The sequence below is a fragment of the Camelus bactrianus genome, chromosome 28, assembly GCF_048773025.1.
Source record: "Camelus bactrianus isolate YW-2024 breed Bactrian camel chromosome 28, ASM4877302v1, whole genome shotgun sequence".
NCBI classification, from domain to species: Eukaryota; Metazoa; Chordata; class Mammalia; order Artiodactyla; family Camelidae; genus Camelus; species Camelus bactrianus.
In genome coordinates, this window is record NC_133566.1 from 17,235,020 (window position 1) to 17,256,991 (window position 21,972).

Genomic DNA, 21,972 nt, shown 5'->3' on the forward strand with positions numbered 1-21,972 from the left:
TGAAATCTTGCCATTTGGGACAATATGGATGGATCTAGAGGGTATTACATTTAGTGAAATAAATCAGACAGAGAAAGACAAATACCATATGATTTCACTTATATGTGGAACCTAAAAAACAAAACAAATGAATAAATATAACAAAACAGAAACAGACTCATAGATACAGAGGACAATCTGGTGGTTGCCAGATGGGAGGGAAGTGGGAAAGTGAGGGAAATAAATGAGGGAGATTAAAAGGTACAAACTTCCAGTTACCAAATAAATGAATCATGGGGATGAAATGTCCCCAAGACAGCATGGGGAATATAGTTAATAATAATTTAATATCTTTGTATGGTGACAGATGGTTACCAGACTTATCGTGGTGACCATTTTGTAATGTCCAGAAATACTGAATCACTGTGTTGTGCGCCAGGAACTAAGATAGTGTTGTAGGTTAATTAGACGTTAAACACAAGCAAACTCATAGACAAAGAGATCAGAGTCGTGGGTACCAGACACCATCAGAAAGTAAAAAGGCAACCACACACTAAGAGAAGGTAGCTGCAGCAAATATATTCAACAAAGGACTCACATTCAGGATTCATAAAGAAAATCTCCCAATTAGGTAAAGACCAACAACCCAATTTAAGAATTGAGCAAGTTAAAACATTTTAATTAAAAAAATTAAAGTTGAGCAAATAATGTAAACAGGCACTTCACAAAAGGAGGTATCCAAATGGTGAACAAATATTTAAAAAGGTGTCCCATCTGCTTAGTCACTAGGGAAATGCAAATTAAAGCCACGGTGAGATACTACTACACACACTCCAGAAAATAAACTAACAGTACCCAGCGTTGATAAGGATGTTTGGGAGAGGAGAGCTCCTCATGCTACTTGTGGTTCAACCATTGTGGACAACGGTGGGGCAAGATTCACTGAAATTGAACATAAGCATACCCCTGACCCATCAGTTCTGTTCCCAAATGCATCCCCAGCGGGTATGCCTACATGGGTTTACCAAAAGACAGGTTCATGGCACCACTATTTATGATGGTCCAAAATTGAAAACAACTCAAACGTCCATAAAAGGAGAATGTACAAACAAAGAGAATTCATGAATAACTTTATACAATAGAGCTCTATACAGGGATGCAAAAAAAAAGGACTACAACACAAAGGACTGTCACAGATGGAATATTAAGCAAAAGAAGCCAAGCTCAAAAGACTATATACTGTGTGGTTCCACTTATGCAAAGTGTAATAAAACCGGCCAAATCAGTCTACCGTCAGGGAAGTGAGCCCAGTGGTTCCCTTTGGAGAAGGTGATGCTGGGAGGAGACATGAGCACGTACTGGGTGCTGGTAATGCTCAAAGTCTTTATCTAAATGGCGTGTGTTGACTCAGTCATAATTCAGCATGATGCACACATGGTTCTCTACACATATTATACTTCAATTAAATGGTTCACCCAAAAAAAAAAGCATTGGAAAGGCCATCCAGAAACCACCAGGAGGACCATGAGCAGACAGCAGTGCAGGTGAGAGTGAGACTGAGCAGAAGCTGCGAGCAAAGTCAAAAAACACGACCAAGATCCACGCCCCCCTCATCAACGTTGCCAGGAGGGATCAAGGGCTGGTCCTGCTGAGACGGAGCGGCTGCTTCCCTGAGTATCAGAGACAGACCATTTACAAGGGCTGACTTGGTCCACAGGGAAAACTTTATCTCGCTTGCCTCCTCCCCAGAGTTCTGAACCATGTCCAACTCCTTTCAGATAGCACAAAAGGAAGGAATGTGCATACACGGAATTGAATTAAAAAGTGTCTCTGAAGATGACCAGGGGGAAATGTTAGGCAGCTCTTGGAAATGTGCAAGTGTGCGACATCAGAACTCCAGCACACGGTTCTGCTGCTGCTTGGAACTGCCGCGGCCACGTTGACAGCATCACTCATTGACCCAGTTGAGTGCACACCACGTGTCAGGCAGTGTTCTTCGCACTGTATATGTATTATTCACTCGTTTAGTCCTCCCAATAAACCTATAAAGCATATTTTACTACCATCATCTCCAGTTTACAGATGAGAAAACTGAGGTACAAAAAAGAAGGAACCTTGCCAAGTTGCCACTACTAGTTAGTGGTGAAGCTGGGCCTGGACCCACGTACTTCACCTCTACGCTCGGCCACCACCTGCTAACACAAGTCCAGGTCACGTCTACGGATTCCCAGGGTCAGCTTCTGCAAGACGGGGTTCATTTCTGGAGAAATACTCTTAAGGACTTCAAATCCAACGCACAGAATCCATGCACGGAGGGGAAAACGTATGTTGCAGAGAAAGAGGCTGCAGTTCTAAGTCGGACTCCCCCTAGAGACATCACATTGCTAGCACCAAGACGCATCTCAAGGCTTTCATGGACATGACCACAAACACAAAGTTTCATCCACTGTAAATGATGCTCTTTTTAAGAGGGTCGCACAGGCTTTGAAAGTTTTACTCAACCCCAGCCCCACGCCCTGCTCTTTGTCCTGTAAAACTGAGTTACCGCCAGCCCTAGAAAAGGGTTTTCCCCTCGGGAGAGCTTTGCGAGGGCAGGCTGTGGTCGCTGTGGTCGGTAGGTAAGGGGAATCACTTGCGCTGGTGTTTCTAACCGCTCCTCCGCGGGCCAGAGGCGCCTTAGTCACCGCTGACACAACCACTTGAAGCAGCTCTGTGTCTGCCTCCGGAAGCTGTTCGTCAGTGTCCTGGTAGGGGGCCCCTCGCTAACACCGAGACCCCCTCTTCTCTCCTCTCTTTCTGGAGCACTCCAGAGCAGGCAGATGGGTCGGGGTTCACGTGAGCGTTCCTTGCTTCTTCTAAGGGTTGGAAGGTGAGAAGGTTTTACACAGATGTAAACTGGCCCAGGGATGTACACTGGTCTACATCACTGGAGCCCGAACCGTTCCAAACTGGGAAGGCCTACACTGAGGTATACTTGCTTCCTTTCCCAAAAGGGACCTCATCTTTATCACGTATGGGGATTTCTAAGAGATCTGCTTTCGATCGTGGTCTTAAGTACGTGCACAACCTGGGATGTGTTACAGGTCAGTGATGCCGCGGTTAGTAAGCCCGCTGTTTTCTAGTGCGCAGTCTGTTAATGCCACTCCCAAGTCACTCGTGTCACCCTTCTTTGTTTAGAGTTGATGGAACCAACTCCTTCCAAAAGCACGGCCACAAAGGGAATTGCTCCTTCTTATGCCAAAGCTTGAAGCCTTTGATGTCACTGGGACAAAAAGGAAATTAAAAGGGATAATATGGCTGCTCAATGGTGACACTGTGCTTTAACTGGAAGGACACTGTTGCCCCAGGATCACCTCTCCAGGGAAGGGAAGATGGGTCTTCGTTGTTGGTGTACAAACATATTCCTTTCCAGACCACGTCTACACAATGTCATGTGCCAAACTGTTACACCACAAAGTCCTGTGTATGTGGGAAAGGTTGCCCAAGATGATGTAAGACATAAAACGATCATTCTAATTTCTAACAGTTCTATTAATTGCAGTATTTCATTCTGATGGACGGACACACACTACTGGAGTTTCCATGCTCATAATCTAGTTAAAGTCGGACACTGCCTCCCACATGGAGAAAATTCTAGCAGCCCTGAGTCCTGAGCCATGAAAAGGAAGGCAAATCACATTCCCATCTTTGGTCCTTCCTCCCTGAACCCCCTGCTCTGGTGCTGGAGACCCAGACATGCATCAAGTTCTTGGGTCAACTGTGGAAACATGGCCCCAGGGTTCACCTTCTGCTTGGCTGCCTGCCCTGGGACAGCTTGGCATTAAAGACCCTGCCTTAAAACAGGGGAAGCGGTGGGGGGGGGGTGTCTGTGCGGGCTGACCAGCAGCTCAGGAAGCAGAGAGACTGCCTGAGCCTGTTCCCGACTTCACTGCTCACAGCTGGGTGACCTCAAAGAGGCAGCTCAGCCTTTCTGAACCTCACTTTCCTCATCTGCAAACCCAGCCAGTTAGACCTATTGACTGGGTTGTTGTGAGATTTAAAGAGAAGAGTGTACTGAGCCTAGCTGATCACAATACAGAGAAACTTTCAAATACGGCGACAGAGAAGAGGAGTGAGAACCATGGCAAGCTTATCCTAAGAGAGACAGAGCAGGTTTGTCTGTGGGCCGTGGGAGGACTGAGCCCTGACGCTTTCTAACCTGCTCTCCGCCCGGCGCGTCCCCCCCGGAATTATCTTGAAGGCAGGAAGGAGGAGAGGGAGTGGGGAATTGAAACCATTTGGTCTCAGGGCTGAGATTGTGTTTTGCGGATTTGGCAGAGAGATGGTCAGTCATTACATTCATTAACCCGTGCTTGGAAAACCGAGGGTACACGCTTTGTGTAGGTGGAAGGGCGAAGTCCCCCTCATCAGACCCCTGTGTCTCCTTAATTTTTCAGTACATGATGATGCTGTGGAAGGTAGACTGAATGCACAGGAGGTTGCAAAAGCAAGAGATGGTTTTGGCTCCATTTTGCCTCTTGAGTGGCTTACCTTCCTATCTCGTGTTTCCCCAACACAGCAACAAAGAGTCAAATGTTTCTTCACGGAGGGCCATCACCAAGGATCCCAAGCTACCACGGGACCGTCCCTTACTCCTGGGCAGAGCACGACCAGGATGCCCAGGGCCGGCCCTGAGCCAGGCAGGGTCTCTTCTGCGGAGATTGGGGGTCTCTCTCTCCTCCTGTTTTTAAAGAGCTTTCCAGATGTCTTCAACCACACTCACCCAGCCCTTTCTGTTGAGGCTTCTCTACACAGCCTGCGGTTGTTAATGAAGCCAGTTTTCCCTTAACTCTTTCTTAGCTTGTTCTCTGTCACTCAGTGGACTCGGCCTCTGAGCCTTGACTCCCTCACCTGCAAATGAGGATAATTAGGCTGTTGCCTCCTGGAGGCGCTGCCGGGGAGAACGCGGCCGAGGTGGGGAGTGCTGACCAGGCCTGGCACGTGGTTACCTCTCAGGAAGCGGCGTCACCGCTGATGGTGGTGAGGTCATCCATCTCATGAGAATTGGAAAACAAAGAATAAACGCCATCTGGTTGAATCCTCTTTGTTTATATTGAGGAACCAAGATCCAGAAATTGGAAATTGGTTTTCTGAGAGCACCCAAGCACGTACAGCCACAGCTAGGGTCAGGAGTCCTGTCTCCTCACACCCTCTCTCTGTTGACCAAGCTACAGGCGGGCCGGTAGCTCTGCTTCTGTTACTGAGTCCAAACTCGTTCTGCTCACTGCACGACAGACCAGTAAATCAGGAGACGAGGTGTTGGGGCAAAGAACGACGACTTCATTTGGAAAGTCAGCAGACCCAGAAGATGGGGAACTAATGTCCTGGAGAACCATCTTACCCAAGTCAGAACTCAGGTTCCTTTTATACTATAAAGGGGACTGGGTGTGGTTGGTTGTTGCAAATTTCTTGGTGTCGGAATCCTCTGTTCTTACAGCTGTCCTGTAGATCAGGTCATGGTGTTCCTGTAAACCTCCAACAAGGCAAATGTTATTCTCTGTTCTGCAACTTTTTATCTCCATATGAATGGAAATGTGTTCTACCCTTAAAGGTCAGAGCCTTGAAAGTGGGCTCTCCTGTACATTTCAGGTTATGGACAACATTCTTTTACAAAAGGTGCAGAACCAGCATGACTCAGCACGGGAAACAGGGCACAGGGTTAGAGCTAAAGCAACAGATCTAATAGGGGAAACTTTGGATCATAGCTACCAACTCCACTTCCTAAGAACGCAATATGGCAAAGAATTTTCCGAGCTCATTTCTCCTGCTGAAAAACACTGAGTGTAACAAAGACGATCATAATCAGAAAAGCCATCAAGGTCAAGCCCGAGGGCTCTCTAGACTAGGATATGTCACGGGGTCCTGGACACAAGCTCTTTGTAGAAGGACCTGGCCATTCCTCCCAGAACCAGTACATTAGGGAAACAGCCCCTGAAAGGCCCTGTTCTCTTAACAGCCCATTCGGGCTCAGAGCAATCGTCATCCTCATCTGTCTCCAAACTATTTAGATTTTTCAACAAAGACTATCTCTAAAGACAACAAATTCCAAATATTGACAAAGTCATGTGTCTTAACTTTACCTTTTTAGAAAGCTTTGTGGACTGTTTGGGGGATGGGTTAACAGTGTGGTGTTTGTGCTGTCTGAAACCTTCGCTCTGAACCACCCTCAGTCCTGCCCTTCCAGGGCCCCGCAGCACCAGGCCACTGAAACTCCCAGCCTTACCTGTCAAATCTGGATGACAGCCCTCAACCGCAGGTCCTGAAACCATCCTCATTTTACCAATAAAGACCACCCGGTCCTGCGAGGGCAGAGCCTTGCCTGGCACCTGATTATACTTGGAACTTTCAGCCCCACCCCTGAGCCCAAGGGGTGCTGGAGATTCAACCACATGGCCAATGGTTGAATTAAGCATGCCTAGGTGATGAAACCCCAGGTGAAACCTGAAACACCGAGGCCGGGGAGTTTCCTGATCGTGAGCATAATGATGTCCCAGAGTGGGGCACGCCCCGATTCCACCGGGACAGAAAAATGCACCTGCCACCCTGCCTTCCACCCCTCCCCACAACTAGACCTTGCTGCCCTGAACTACTTCTCTTCGTCTGGTTGCTCATTCTTTAGGAGAAAATGGTGATTGGAAGTATAGCAGTTTCCTGAACAATGTGAGTTACTCTAGAAAATTATAGAACCTGAAGGGGGAAATGGGGACCCGCAAACTGTAGTCAGACAGCAGTGTGAGTAGCTTGGGGACTCAGGACTTGCAACGGGGCTCTGCAGCGGTGGGCAGTCCTGTGGAGCTGAGCCCCTGACGGCACAAACTCTGGGCAAGGTCCGAGTTGATTGGAATTGAAGGGCGCGCAGTTAGTGGGAGAGAATTTGCACTGGAATGGACGCGCCCTCCGCCCGTCCCAGCCCCTGGAGGCAGCGGCCCTCTTCGTGCCCTCGCTTCCTTCTCAAGAGCTTCTCTCTGATCACCTGCCTGCCTTTCGGTGCAGTCACAACCACCACGCACCTCCCCTGGCTCTGGTGCTTTCTCGTTGCGTTCAACATGGTACCAGATCATTAAGGGAGCGCCGAGACGCAGGCTTATGGGTAATTTCATTACTGAGGGGCAGACAGCCTAGCCCGGGGCAGGCTGGAATTCACAACAAGAAACTCCAAAAAAGTAGCTATCTACACTCTCCCCAAATGAAAAGAGTTCTCAGCCGGCATAAAGCACCACGCTCAAACTGGAACATTTGGAAAGACCCATCCTCAGTCACGTGGTGGGCAGAACACTGCTCTGTTAGCAGCATGTGTGCCCAACCATCGCTGCTGGAAAAATCGTTTCACAAGCGTTTCGTGGATTACCTCGAAGATTAGCGTGCGCTGGTAATTAGGGACCCAAGCAGCCTGCTCCCACTTTACAAGGTTAGTTTGCCCAGAACGACTCCCTCTGTCTCACGGATGGCACCACACGTTGCTGATTCGGTCGGCAGGCCCATAAATCAAGCTTCCCTTTCTTTTATTAAACTAGAGGCCAGTGATGAGGGATTTTATGTTCTTTCCACAAATCTTTTGGGCAAACACACAGCTGTATTTTAGACCACTTTTTTCTTTCAAAACCCAGCATGTGATTCTGTAATCTTGTTCTCCTAACTCAACACATAAAGTTCCCCGTGTCCCTAACGTTCCCCGCCCTCCCAAACAAAACTGAATTCAAGTTTCCTCCAACAATAATAGTACATTGCAAGTTTGCATTTCCAGATAACTTTCACACACGTGGCCCTTTTTTGTTTTCTTTACAGAGCAGAAAAGCTGTTGTAATCTTCCTTTTTAAATATGAGAACATTGAAGCCTCAAACCGAAGAGTAAGCATGTACTAAACATTTATTGGGCACTAGCTTAAGTCATTCCATGTATTTCCCAGTTTGGTCCTTTCAACACCCTATAAAAGCAGTGCTATTAGTGACCCACTTTACAGATCAGGACACTGAGGCTCAAAGAAGCCTAAGAGATCACTCAGAGCCACGTGGCGAGGGAAGAACTGAGCCAGGCTTCTCACCCCCAAATGCACAAAGCCATCTACATGGGCTCCCTGCCCAAGACCTCTTACCCTTGAGTGCCCTCCCTTCCCAGACCCTTTCCCTGGCTCTTCCTGTTTCTGGAGGTCCCATCCATTCTCCTCCATCCACACTCAAAACCACACCCACTGCCGTCTCTTCAACTCCTGCCTCCAGGTGGAAACTCAGTTTCCAGCAGATCCGGCTAAAACCTTTGAGTTGTCATATATTTGGCTTAATTACTGGGTACATAGTACAGACCTAATAAATATTTTTTAAATTAAAACATGAGCCCATAAATAGGAGTAACTACGGGTTGCAATGAATGAGGCATTGAAACCACTAACAATAGCAGAATAAGAACGATTACTATTCCAGGCCGGGGGCTGAGCAGTGAGCCTGCTTTTACCTATTCAGGCCCCACCAAAGACCTAGAGCACATGCCATTAATATTCCCATTTTGCAGCTGAAAGAATGAGGTTCCGAGAGGTCAGGGTTTTCCAAGATGACACGACCTGTAAATGGCACAGCCGTGACCTCAGGCGGGCCTCCAACTCCAACCCCACGGCTCCTCCGCCCCGTAAGTCGCTGTGTGGCCCTGGTCCTAGTGTCCTGCTCTCCCGGTCCTCAGGGCCACGTCTGTGAAAGGCGGGGCATGAAGCAGGCGCTCTCCAAAGCCCATCTCAACAAGAAAACACCGGGGGTCCCTCCAGAGCTCTCCGTCTGTGACCTGCATTCTGCCAAAGGGAATCACGGAGCAGGGGACTCGGAGTTCGTCCGTACTTGTGAGTCACACTGTACCTCCTGCCATGAGACGCGCACACCAGGCGAGCATTTTCACTGTAATTTGGGGAGGGTGGCTGAAGGGCTGGGAGACCAGGATAACCCTCTTTTCTCGGGGATAATCCTTTCTAAGCCTCCCTTTGGTTCATTTGTGAAGACGCGTGGTTTGGCCTGAGGGCGATATCTGATGCTTACATGGGGACCAGCTTTGACCCGCAGACACGAGCTGCTGGGAGGTCCCTGGGGTGTCCCTCTGGCCCCAGCTTCAGGCGGGCTGAGGCCTGGAACCGCCAGCCCTGCGGTGCCATGGCGCCCTTTCTCGGGCACCTCCTGCCCCTTCTCACTCTGTTGGAGCTTCTTCCTTCCCTGACTTCCCAGCCAGCCTGCCGTTCCCAGGAGCCCCCCGGAGGACCCAGGCCCTCTCACTCAGCACCCGGGGAAGCCACGCTGCCCACGGGACCACCTCCTGCAGCGCCAAGATGTGACAGGGTCCCCGAGAGCCAGTGCAAAGGAAAAGAGGGACCCAGTTTTGTCTTTCTCTCCTGCAGAATGGGGCCCAGATGTCTTTGGGCTGCTACACCAGAACACCAGAGACTGGATGGCTCAAACAACAAAAAATGATTTCTCACAGTTCTGGAGGCTGGAGCAGATCTAGTGTCCGGTGACAGTCCCTCCCTGGTTTGCTGTCTTCTTGTTGAAGCTTCACTGTCCCACCTGGTGGAGAGAGAGAGAGATCATCTGTCTTGTGTCTCTTCTTTCAGGGGCACTAATGCCATCCACGTGGGCTCCACCCTCGTGACCTGATCACCTCCCGAAGGCCCCCCCTCCTAACACCATCACGTAGGAGGTTTAGGCTTCAAAGTGTGCATTCGGAGGGGCACATTCAGTCCACAGCTTGGGGCAAGCAGGCCACTGTTAGTGCTCACAGCCTAGGCACTCTGCTTCTGAGTCAACGCAGAATCTGCCAGAGAAGCTGAACTGACAGGACAAACCAGAAGTCTCTGCAGATCCAGGCCTGACGGGAGTGAACTGTAGACCCTCCTAGAACCGGCTGGTACAGCAGAGAGGCCTCAGGGAACTGCCAGCTGGCAGCCACCCTGGAAGGCCACCCCTGCCGTGTTTCAACTCCATGCTCATCCCCCAGGAAGCAGGGATTCTGGAGGCGGCACTAAGGACAAGGATGCCAAGAGCCCCCCACAATCCTACAGGCCAGTAGGATAAGCAGGAATTGGCTTCTTAGGAACTTTGAGCCTGGCCTGGGCAGCAGACTGGGCTGGGGGGCTCCAATCCCCTCCTACCCCTGCTGCTCTGTCATCCCGGGGGTCCTCGTCTGCAAAATTGTCAAAGTATTTGCTCGGAGGGTCATCGTGTAATAGGGAAGAACAGATCTGACTCCATATTAGATCTGTTCTTTAACTCTAACCCTGTGCTCTGTTTCCTGGGCTCAGTCATGCTGGTTCTGCACCTTTGGTAAAAGAACATTGCCTAGAGCCTGAAATACGCAGGACAGCCCATTCTCAAGGCTCTGACCTTTGAGGGTAGAACACCTTTTTTTTTTTTTTTTTTTTTTTTTTGGCAGAACAGGGAATAACATTTGTCTTGTTGGAGGTTTACAGGAACACCATGATCTGACCTACCTGGACAGCTACAAGAACAAAGGATTTAGACACCAAGAAGTTTGCAACAACCAACCACACCCTCTCCCCCTTTTTGGTATAAAAAGAGCCTGAATGCTGACTTGGGTAAGATAGTTCCCTAGGACATGAGTCCCCCATCTTCTCGGTCTGCTGGCTTTCCAAATAAAGTCATTATTCCTCGCCCTACACCTCATCTCCTGATTTATTAGCCTGTCATGCAGCGAGCAGAACGAGTTTGGACTCAGCAACAATTGTACGGATTCAGTGAGGAAATCCACGTACAGTGTGTAACAGAGCTGTTATCATCATCTCCATTACAATTGATCAGAGGCTCTTATGCCAGTTTTAATTCCACAAACGTGCCGGTTCATCGGTCACCAGCCGGGCGCCTGTGAGAAATGCTGTTTGAGAACAGAGTTCACTCCAAACACTGTCTCCCTCTGCCGGCACCGTCAAAGCTCATCCTCAGCGCTTCACATCGACATCTGTGGTCCCCGCTTTTCCGAAGGCCAAATGCACAGCAAGAAGGACTGACTAGCACACAGCCAGCATCCCTGGGGCCCAGTTTGCTGGCAGGACATAATCCATCTTGTTTTTTCCATCAGCGTCCTCAGGACTAAATTTGTGATTTTTCACTAATGAACGATAGCCAAACAGTACCTGGACCCATGCCTCCTTCAGGACCATGTCTCCTATTCCTGAAGTTTCTTTAGGCTGTATTTCTTCACTTAGTAGAAGTGGGAGTTCTAACTCACCAGGAAAATATGCTTTACCTTCAAAGATGATTTGCCTTGAGTTCTGGATTTTCCACTCTCCTCTCTAAGTGAGAAGCAGCACTGGCCAAGTCCTCCTCTTGAAAGGCATCCGTCCAAATGTGTCTCAAAAGCTTGGCTCGCAGAGGAGCATGAGGGAAAACAGACCCCAGTGAAGATTCTGGAAGAGATATGGCCTTGGGGGCGGGGAGGTGGAGGCTACAGACCCAACTACAGAAGCTCTTCACTCATCTGCTTCATTTGCTGATTTCTGAGTTTTAAGTAAGAGTGTTCAAAACACACACACATACATTTTAAAATACTCGCACCCCATCCAGCTCTCTCATTTTACAGATGATAAACAGGGGACTGGGGCAGGGACAGTTAGCACTGGTGACAGTTCAAATACAAGCCCCCAACCCCATGACCGTGGTCTGAACACAGTGTTTTCTGACCCTGGGAAAGGACCTTGAACATCTCAGCCTCCCGGAACCATCTCAGATCATGGCTCCTTCCTAACAGATTCTTCAAGGTGAGGGGGAAATACATCTTTACTAACCAAGTCTTCTTTAGCTATAGATGTTCTGACAATTTTTTCTGTGCCTTCATTTGGAGACCAGACATCCTTTATCGGCTAAAACAAAGAGAGAAAGCAAATCAGGTGTCTGGAGGCCAGATACTATTCACAAATGTGTACATTTGACCTGCAGAGTATTACCATTTTTAAAAAGGAATATGTTGTCAACACTTAAAAATCAGGCATTTTTGCATTATTGAAAAAAAAATCCAGAGTTTAGTTTCTCTCGTGGGGGAAAAAAATCAGACAATCTGGCAACAGTGGCTCTCATTTTCCCATGGTGAGGACTGGCTGGAGCTGAGAGGCTTCGTTCCATTGAGAGGGGGCACAAGCTCCCCTGCAGCCCCCACCCCCACCCCCGCCTCCTCTGCCTGACAGCTGCCCTCTGCACCCACCACCACCACCTGCCCGCCTGCAGGGAGGCTGTGAGCTCGCACCCCAGAAGCAGACCTTGGAGCTTGAGTCTCTCATTACACATTCCTCTCCTGCCTCAACTTCCCCATCCTCACCCCTCTGCCCATCGAGCTGCTCCTCGGAGCAGAAAAAGAAAGACCACTTCAGCTAGCATCTGGAACGTGGGCAACGTCACGCTGGCGTCTCGGTGTTGCCGTGTCGGACACAGCAGTGCAAGGAAACGACTGCTGAGCTGATTAATGATGGATTTGTCATCAGCGCTGGACCTGCCTGGAAGTCTCAGCTCTGTTTCCATGCGGAAGTTTAACAAAACACGATGTGTTTCATATCTAATGAGAGTACATATTCCCCCCAGGAGAGTGAAATTTCAAGAGAGAAAATTATCCAATAAGGCTTCCTCACACTTATCATCCCAAAGAGACAAGACTCCATTGAGTCCAAAGATAAGATGCGCCAGACCGAGTGCGGAGGGAAAAGACCTCCCTGAAAAGCCTGCCTGGCCTGGCATCGGGGCAGGGTGGCCGGGTGGCGGGCGCAGCCTGCAGGGGGATACCTGTCATCGTGTGAGCCCTGCAGGAAACCGAGCAGCCTCCCAGCTGTCCCAAGCTGAGATTACCCTATCACGTCCTGAATAGACTTCAGAAACAAAACCGGTTTTTGACTTCGCTGCCTTCTAGTTTTCTTCTCCCCTTTTCCTTCTTTCCAGCTGCCTTCTGTGAGGCCAGCCCAGGAGTGTGGGGTCCGGGCCCCCCACAGCCACCCAAGGCAACCCTGCTCTGCAGCGGCAAACAAACTGACAGTGTTTGTCCTTTGAGTGGGTGCCCTTCTCGGGCATTTACATTTGCATTTTCAGAACTGCTTCTGGAAAAGAAGTCACGCTAATGAAGAGTTTTTTATGAAGAAGGGATAAAGGTATTTCAATACAAAGAGAAAAACAATACAAAGAGAGGAGTAGAATGCGAAAAAAAAAAAAACCCTTAAAATTAGAGAGGTAAATACCAACCCCAACCAGGAAGAAAAAGGCAATAAGAAAGCCGTCCTGTACACCACTATGTGTAAAACAGATAAACAACAAGATTTACTGTACAGCACGGGGAACTATATTCAATATCTTGTAATAACCTATAATGGAAAAGAATCTGAAAATATATATATACACACGTATAACTGAACCACTTTGCTGTGTACCTGAACACAGTATTGTAAATCAATTATACTTCAATTAAAAAAAAACAAAGAAAGCCATTGGGTGTTGAGGCCCTTGCTGACTCATCAGTCCTGCAAGGGCAGGCATCACGACACATATCTTGCAGAAGTGAGGCTCCAACCCCACAGTGGTGGTGCTGCTGATGCCACAGTCCAGGGGCCAGAGGCGGCCGGACTCCAGCCAGTCTGCTTCTCTCCACTATGCATTTCTTGAGCTAGGGTTTGAAATCAGCCAGAGGAACCACAGAATCCCGTGTAATGGCCCTCTCTGAGCCACAGTAAGCACTGAGGACAGTGTCAACTGGGGTCTCGTTACAGCCATACGTGAATACGCCTGACAGGGGTTATTTGCCCCCGGTTTTTGGAAACCCCGCTGCCCAGTTCGATTTCTGTCTCAGGTTTTCACTCGGAACGGATTGTGGCTAAGACACCCAGTGTGTAGTGAGGAGTGTCCCGCCACACACACGAGAAAGAGCCAGACTTACATGAATCACATGTGCCGAGCCCACGACCAGGCAAAGCTGGAGAAACCACCTGCGCCTGCGCTTGGTGTTGGCAAGACATAAACAAACATCTTGATTCTCCCCCCCAGTCAGCTCCGGCCACTGAGTCACGTAGCCTGTGCCATCTTGGCCGGGTGCTCCTGACCTTGAGGGCCCAGCCCTTCCCCACTGTTTGATTCTATTTTCTATGTAGAAAAGAAAATGTGGTAGTTAAGATATCATCATGTACTAACTGAGGATGATCCAAGATGTCTCCAAACCAGCTTGAATCAACCGATCAATCAAGCAATTGTAAAATGTGAAATATTTGATTTTTTTTTTGGTTGTTCCCTTTAAGCTGATTTGTCCTGTGATAAAGGCAATATGTATACTCAGTGATGACACTTCGGAAAATATTAAAAATACGTTCCAAAAATAGAACAAAAGAGTTGTCCCAGGTCCTACCATCGGTGGACAAGCACAGTTAACATCTTGGTGTTCCAGCTCTTTTGCAGGGTGTGCTTATGCATACATTTGGGGGATTTTTTTTTTAACAGAATTGAGCTCAATCTCTTTGTATCTTTTGTTTAATTTAAAATTAAGACAAATGCATTTTCTCAAACCATTAAATATGAAACAGCTTCCACTCCTTTATTTTCACTTCTAGGTGTCACGCACAGGCTGGGGTCCCAGGATGAACAGGACAGTGAAATCCCAACCTTCCACCCGGTGCTGAAGGTGGGCGTCCAACACTCACAGTGACCAAGCGGATGGTTAAGTCGGGGACCCGAGAACACGAAGAACTGGACACGAGGGGCCCCGGACTCAAGGCAGGTGTCGCACGTGAGCAGCCGCTGCTGCACAGACCCGCCCGCCCCACGTGAGGGTGTCCTTCCCGCGATGTTGTGCGCACTCCACGTATTTATGCACCGACTTGGTTTGAGAACAAATGTAGATTCAAGTGTATTTAGTTATGGGAATTTGCAAGGTAGCTTTAAGATATCATCATGTAATAACTGAGGATGATCCAAGATGTCTCCAAACCAGCTTGAATCAACCGATCAATCAAGCAATTGTAAAACAACCAGCAGCCCCTCAAAAGTGCCACCTGCCCAGGAGCCTTGGCCAGAGGAGAGGTCCTGGGCTGGGAGTCCTCCCCGGAGGGACAGGCAGCATGAGGCCATAGCAGGACCTCTTCTGTCCACGCCCACCTCCAGCACAGGAGGCCCCTGAGCTGTCCCTAGGGGGGTGCCCTGTGGCCTGGAGGGCACTGTGATAGTCGGCCCACAAGGCAACCAGGAAATGCCCCCCTGGCTGAGTGCCCAAGGGGTAGCCCCCATTCAGACACTCCAGTCCCCAAAGACATGGCTTCAGAGAGGTGGGCCTGCAACCGTGGGGCGGGCAGAGTCGGAACCAGGCCCCACGCTGGGAACTCAGCCTCCTTCAGAGAGACCCGACCTAATAAGAACAGAGGTAGCCGGCAGCCTCCCTACCCCACCTTGCTGTGCCCCAGAAAGGAAACACCTTAGTCTTAGTGACACTTAACCCAACGGCCAGCTGAAGCAGCATGCCAGAGGCCCTCTATAAAAAGTTGTACGTGTCAAGCATTTTAAGTGAAGCTGGGATTTTTCTTTTTTTTGTAATTTATTATTTATTTCAATTGCACAGGACAGAGCATGGGCCCGGACATGGAATGTGTGCTTCACATTTTGCGTGAGTGACTCTGCCCTGTGAGTCATCTGCTCTGTAACCTGGAGGTCTCTGGCCACCTGCACACAAGCTTAGACACCAGCCCCAGCCTCCATCGCCCACTGCTGAGTCTGCTGATTCAAGTGCTGACCTCCCCCAGGAACACCCCGGCAGACAGACCCAGAAATAACACTTTATCTGGGCACCCCGTGGTCAGACAAGATGACACAAAATTAACCATCACATCATCCCTGGGCACTGGAATGCTGCCCAGCTGTTAAAAGAAATTATTTCGATTTTAGCACATTGATGTGAAAAGATGTCCATGAAACATTAAATTAAAAAAAGAAACCTAGCCACAGAAAAATATGTATATTAGGGTTCCTTTCGGGTCCAGTGTGTGTGTGCGAATAGAAAAATATTCAGAAGGACAGCCAACTAATTGTTAACTGTGGTTACAGCCAGAGCAGGGTTTAGGGTGGTTTTTACTTTCTCAATTAAGCTAGTAATTGATTACTTTTGTTACTAGCATGTATTATTTGAAAGTGAAACTTAAAAGTTATCCATTGTTTGAAAAATAAATATCAGTGTTTGGGTTCACTTAGTGCTGTGGACTCAGATATTTGTCATAAGCAGCGAGGTATCTTTACTTCAAAAAAAAAAAAAAAGGACTATTCATAGTAATTACAGCCCTGGGCAAAACCCCTGGCGACCCCCTGGCACCTGTGGGCTGGGAAGCGGACAGCAGGGTGCACACTGCCGCTCTCCTCCAAGAACAGAAGGGCGGCGGCGCCGAGCATCCACGGACGGCCCAGCGGAGGAGCAGAACTCGGCCTGCTCAGCGGCGAAAGTGAACAAGCTAGATCACGCGCTTAGAAAGACACACATACACACACGTGAATTTGTTTAAATCTACGAAGATTTCCTGCCAAAGAAATTGACCTGCCTCTGGTCCAGCCTGTAGAAGGCGACCCATTGGTTGGGGAAACGACAGTGGGGGATCAGGTTTGCTACGGGCTGCACGTTTGTGTCCCCCCAGAATTCACGTGTTGAAAGCCTCCTGCCCAACGGGATGGTATGAGGAGGTGGGGGCCTTGGGGCGGTTCGGTCAAGAGGGCAGAGCCCTCATGAGTGGGATGAGCACCCTTATAAAAGAGGCTCTTCCACCACGTGAGGACACGAGAGGCCTGCAGCCCGGAAGAGGGCCCTTACCTGGCCACACCAGGACTCTGATCGCAGGCTTCCAGGCTCCAGAACTGTAAAGGACACGTTTCTACTGTGGATAAGCCGTCCAGTCTGCAGTGTTTGGTTACAGCAGCCTGAATGGGCCAAGACGGGCTTCTCTCATGTCGCAAGAAAGCCAAGGGAACCCCAGAATGAGAACTGTTCTCCAGCCAAGTGACCTGGTTTCCTCATGCTGGTGGCATAAAAACAGAATGCAAAAGGGATGCCCACACTTAGGGCTGGATCCTGACTCAGACCAGCTCTAAGACATGTTTGAGACAATCGGGGAAATCTGATTCTGGAGCAGGTGTTGGATGATAAGGAATTATTGATAATTTTGCTACATTGAATAGTAGCTTTGCAGTTACGTTTCTCCAAAGTCCACGTGTTTTAGCACTGTATGCAGCCAGCAGTCAGGATGAAATGACACGGTGCCTGGGATGGGGTTTAAAATGCGTCGGCAAAGAGGAAGGAAGGGAAAATAAGCAAATGTGGTGAAATGGGGCCAACCACAAACCCTGAGGGACAGGTAGAGGAGTTCTCTATAAACCTCTACTCCTTTTGCTGGGTATGGGAATTGTAGGCAAAAGTATAAGAAATGGGCTGGAAGGAAACACATGGGTCCTGAGGACGGCAGTCTCTTGGGGCAGGGTGGGGCCTGGGGCAGTGGGTAAGAACCACTGGGACTCCCACCTACCATCAAAACAACCCCTGTGGCAAGAATGAGTAGATAGTTTTAACCACCCCATCTGAATGGTGTGATCACAGGGGTTTGTATGTTCTCTGTACTTCTGTATATTTTTTTTAAATTTTTCAAAATAAAAGTGGTTTTAAAATATAAGCCAAAGGAAGATAAAACAAAAGCATGTGGAACCCATGGAAAGAGATATTCCTTAGAGACCTGAGAATCAGAAAGAGGTTAATTGGGAAAGTTACGTAAACTGTGTATTTTGGCCTCTTCATCTGTAAGATGAAAACAACAGAAGTTTCTAACTCAGGGGAAGAAAAAAATCAAGCTGAGGACCAGGGCTCAGCCCAGCTTGCGGAACCAGGTGCAAGGACGTCTCAGGAGCTGGGCCCCTGGCCTTGCAGGTGTCTTGGGCTGCATCAACCGCCAGAGCATCACAGGTCCTGGGAGCACACTGTGGGCATCGAATGCCACCCAGGAATGTGATTCACATATGGGTAGGACCAACCCAGAGGAGCCCAGACGGTTGGCCACCCTGCACAGACACGAACGGAGGGGCCCAGAGAGGGTCGGGCATCCGGGGCTGGGGGGCTTGGGGACTTCCCTCTTTAGGAACAGCACCCTCTCCTACAGCACTATCGATTATTGGTCGGTATTTAAAAGCGCCATACATTTAGCCTGTAAGTAACTATCAGGTCCCTACTGCCTGCAGGCACTCAGGTACCACACAAGAGTGGCTGGTGTCAGGGTACGGGGGCTGGGCATCGTCCTGGCCGGCCAAACCCGTAACAGGAAGCCCCCTTGCGTGCTCAGCCATCCTCACCCGACTCCGTGGTGTCAGCAATGGGGCATCACCACGCCTGTTCCTTCTCCTCAAGCACTTGGACCTGTGCTTGCCACGTGGAGGCCCCCAACCATTATTACAGGTGTGTCCTCCAAGGTCCTTGTCCGTTCCCTCCTTCCATCCTTGGGAACTGCCCCAAATGCCCTTTTTAACAAGGGCTCCCTTCCCTGGGGGTCTCGGGTGGGTTCCACATAGCCTTGTCCCAATGCTCATCTCCCCAGGGAAGACCTGGGGTCATGCCCCTCCCGCAGTTTCAACAGCAAAAACATCCTCAGAGAGATGACAAACACATCCAGGAGATTCCGAGGAAGAAACAGGGCAGAAATCTTGCTCTAAAGAAACAGAGGGAGAAGGTGGGAGATGACATGTGGGTCAAGGACGCCCAAAATAAAACTGGTGAGAAAGCAAATCCTACCTGGGGTCCTGTGAGATGCTGGCCCCTTACTTGGTGCTTTGCTGCTTTCCGTACTTTGAAAAGTGGGTATCATCAGAAAAATGTAAGTCTAAAGGAATTTTTAAAGACATCATTTCAAAGTCAGCACAGTAATTTTTGCAGCCATAAGATTTCACCTATTTTTCATTCAACACCTCTTGACATAGAATCCGGAACTTGAACGCTGATTACCCACACAGAATCAGGTGCTTGCAAAATTGCATTTGGAGGACGAGTACCATCCTGTGCAGCAAATGAAGCCAAGCCAGTTCAAAGTTACGGAAGTATTTGCTACCACGTGGGGCATCTCGTGACGGAGCCCCAGCCATTTGCGAAGAAAGGTTCAGCTGCACAGAGTAATCACAGCTGGAATAACCTGCTGCTTTACCAACAGCCATCTTTTCCGATTTAAATCAGCAAATGCAAATGTGACAGTGCCATCCTGCCCACACCTCAGCCCTAGAGGACCGGCTTCAAGAAAATCTACAAAGCTGGTTCTGCTCTGAAATGGAGACAAACACAAGTTTTGACTTTGGTCTTGGTGGGGGGGCTTAACTGCAGGCCCCACACTGCCCTCCTGCCCCACTCCGGGAATCTAGTCCTTTGCTGGCCTTCCCCTAAGCAGTCAGGGCTCCTCTGAGAGTGTCCTGAGCCTGTGTCTCTGTGTCTTCCTGTTCCCTGATGGTGCTGAGGGCAGGGTGGGAGTGGGCGGGTGCGCGGGGCATGGGTAGGTGAGCACCAGAAGGAGGGAGCAGGCTGCGGGGTGAAGGGACCAGGAGGCGGTTGCCCTGCAAAACGCAGCGATTTTTTTTGAGGTATTTGATAAACCAAATACAGGGTGATTAATTTGCACTAACATGAGCTGATTTGTAAAATGCAAAACAGTCATGCATTATTCACGCCAGATAAGTAATTCGCCGACTGGTTCTCTCCGATCAGGCATCCTGCACACAGGGACCGGCAGGCAGCAGCCCCCTGGCACTCATCACTCACAGAAAACGCAGGGGCAGAAGGGCGATGCCAGGCCCTGTCTGCCAGGCTCTGAAGCTGTCACCTTCTCATAGCGTTAAACACAGCCGCAGAATGCAAACATTAAGGTAAGAAGAAATAACGTAAACTTAATTCCAACTTAATTACAAGTTGAAAAGAAACTGGGGGTTGTCTTGCATTTACTGTTAGATCCTGTGGCCTCTAACAGCTCCTGGTACAAGCTCTCTGCTCAGTAGATACTTGTTGAATAAATGAATCGGTGAATGAAATTACCAAAATAACTGATGCCTTATAAACGTATAAACTATATTCAGTTCAAAATAGTCAGCACTATTCAGTTCAAAAGAAAAGTGGCCACAGTTAAGTTAACTGAACATTAGGATAAAAAAAAAAAAGAACAGAGGCTTGCATCATCATTTTAAAAATCACAGCTATGAGTGGAAATGAGTACCTTCATGTGCATTGGTGACGCTGCAGTGCCAGCAAGGGGCGTGTCCTCCGTCCAGGTGAGATGGGGTGGAAACGCTGGTCACATCTGTGGCACCACAGTCTGCACCTAGGCTTGAACTTTCCAGATGAGCAGGTGAAAAGAATTAAGCTCTTATTAAAAAAAAAAAAAGACCCGCAAGCACATGCTCTGTCATAGATGGAACGAGTCACGTTAGGTCACATCAGGGATAAAAGCGATGCTGGCATTTTCTAAGTGGCACAATGGGACACCATCTGGAAGCTACAGAGGACAGCGGGTGATGCAGAGCATCCTTCAGTCCCACCAGGCTACAGGACTGTCCCCCTTCCCTTCTATCCCCAATGAACCCTGAAGCATTGCAGTTAGCTAAACTTAACTTCCAATCCAGAAGAACTTTGGGTTGTTTATAATCCTACCACCCATTGAGGAGAGAGCCTTGTCCCCTGGGCTGCCACACATTCCACTGAGCACCCTGCAGGGCTGGGGTGTGTGCTGGGAATTGGAGCTGGGGCAGAACTGAGTCCCTCCTGACAATGAGGGAAGAAGACTTGGCAGCTGCGTTGGGGATGGTGTCAGAGGGGGACACTAGCGCTGTGGCTGATAAACCTCCAAGCTCAGAGACTTGCCCTCCCGAAGGTTCTTTCTTGTTCACAGGCAGCCCAACATGAGTGGTCAGCAGGCAGCCCTCCCCATGGCAATTCAGGATCCAGGATCCTTCCAGTTCATTGTGGTTTCTACCTGAGACAGGCTGGGACCTGGAACCTGGGACCTCAGACCCTTTGATGCAGTGCTTATACCCAGACAAATGTCTCCTCCAGCAACAAAATACAAAGAAACTATAAAGGACTAAAAATAACTGCACCCACGCACAGCTGGGGCAAATTATGAACAAGATTCAAAAAGACTGAAAACCCAACTGCCACTTTTGAGGGAGCTGGAAAGACACTAAAATCTGTACCTGGTCTTAGGTGGAGAAAAATGCGAGTACCAGAGCCAGGCTCATTGCTCTGACATCACATGAACAGGCACTCCCCGCTTCAGGATAGCCTGGTGCTGTTCATGCAAATTTTAATTGTAATGTGCAGTAGTGCTCCTGAAATTATATCCACATTTTACTCATATGGCTATTGACATGTAAGCTGTAAAGAAGGTATATTGTGTTGAGTAGGGTCTCCCCCAAAATGCATGCCCATCAGGAACCTTAGAACGTGTCCTGATTTGGAAATAGATATAGTTAGTTAAGATGAGGTCATGGCTGGATTAGGGTGAGCCCTAAATCCAATATGATCAATGTCCTTTTATAAGAAGAGGAGAGACACACGGACACAGAGTGAAGAGTACCATGTGGTTTTCAGTTCTGCTGAAAAACCAGAACTTGGAATTAAACAATAAAGAACATGGACTCTCCCAAGTATCAGCCACCTGCGCCCCCATTAGAACACAATCATCATGGTAATTATGAAATTGTAATAATAAATGATGTTGGGCTATTTGGAAACTGTGCTGAGCCTGTGGCGTTTACAAGATCACCCACGAAAGGTTCCCTCGTTGAGCTCTTTTACAGTCTGATACCAACCTGGTCAGAGTTCCCTGGTGACTGCAGCTGGGAGCCCAGAGGGGTGAGATGCACCTCCCAGGAGTCTTTCTTGGGACGGCTCATGCAGAATGCTGCCCCAGCATGTCCAAGCATCTGTGATAGACTGAGTGTGTCCCCCCTCAAAATTCA

At 48.9% G+C, this 21,972-nt stretch overlaps 1 protein-coding gene across 10 annotated transcripts in view; it reads right to left on the bottom strand.

Moving 5' to 3' along the window:
- Nucleotides 1-21,972, bottom strand: part of ANAPC1 (anaphase promoting complex subunit 1) — a 394,152-nt gene that overhangs the window by 243,495 nt on the left and 128,685 nt on the right. For 8 of the 10 annotated variants that reach the window (XR_012502949.1, XR_012502945.1, XR_012502943.1 and 5 more), the window contains exons 49-50: nt 11,790-11,864; nt 9,471-9,555 (exon numbers count right to left, since the gene is read on the bottom strand). The gene's annotated coding sequence lies outside the window, so the exon portion shown is untranslated. The remainder of the gene's footprint in view (nt 1-9,470; nt 9,556-11,789; nt 11,865-21,972) is intronic. The other 2 variants (XR_012502944.1, XR_012502952.1) reach the window with 1 other exon arrangement.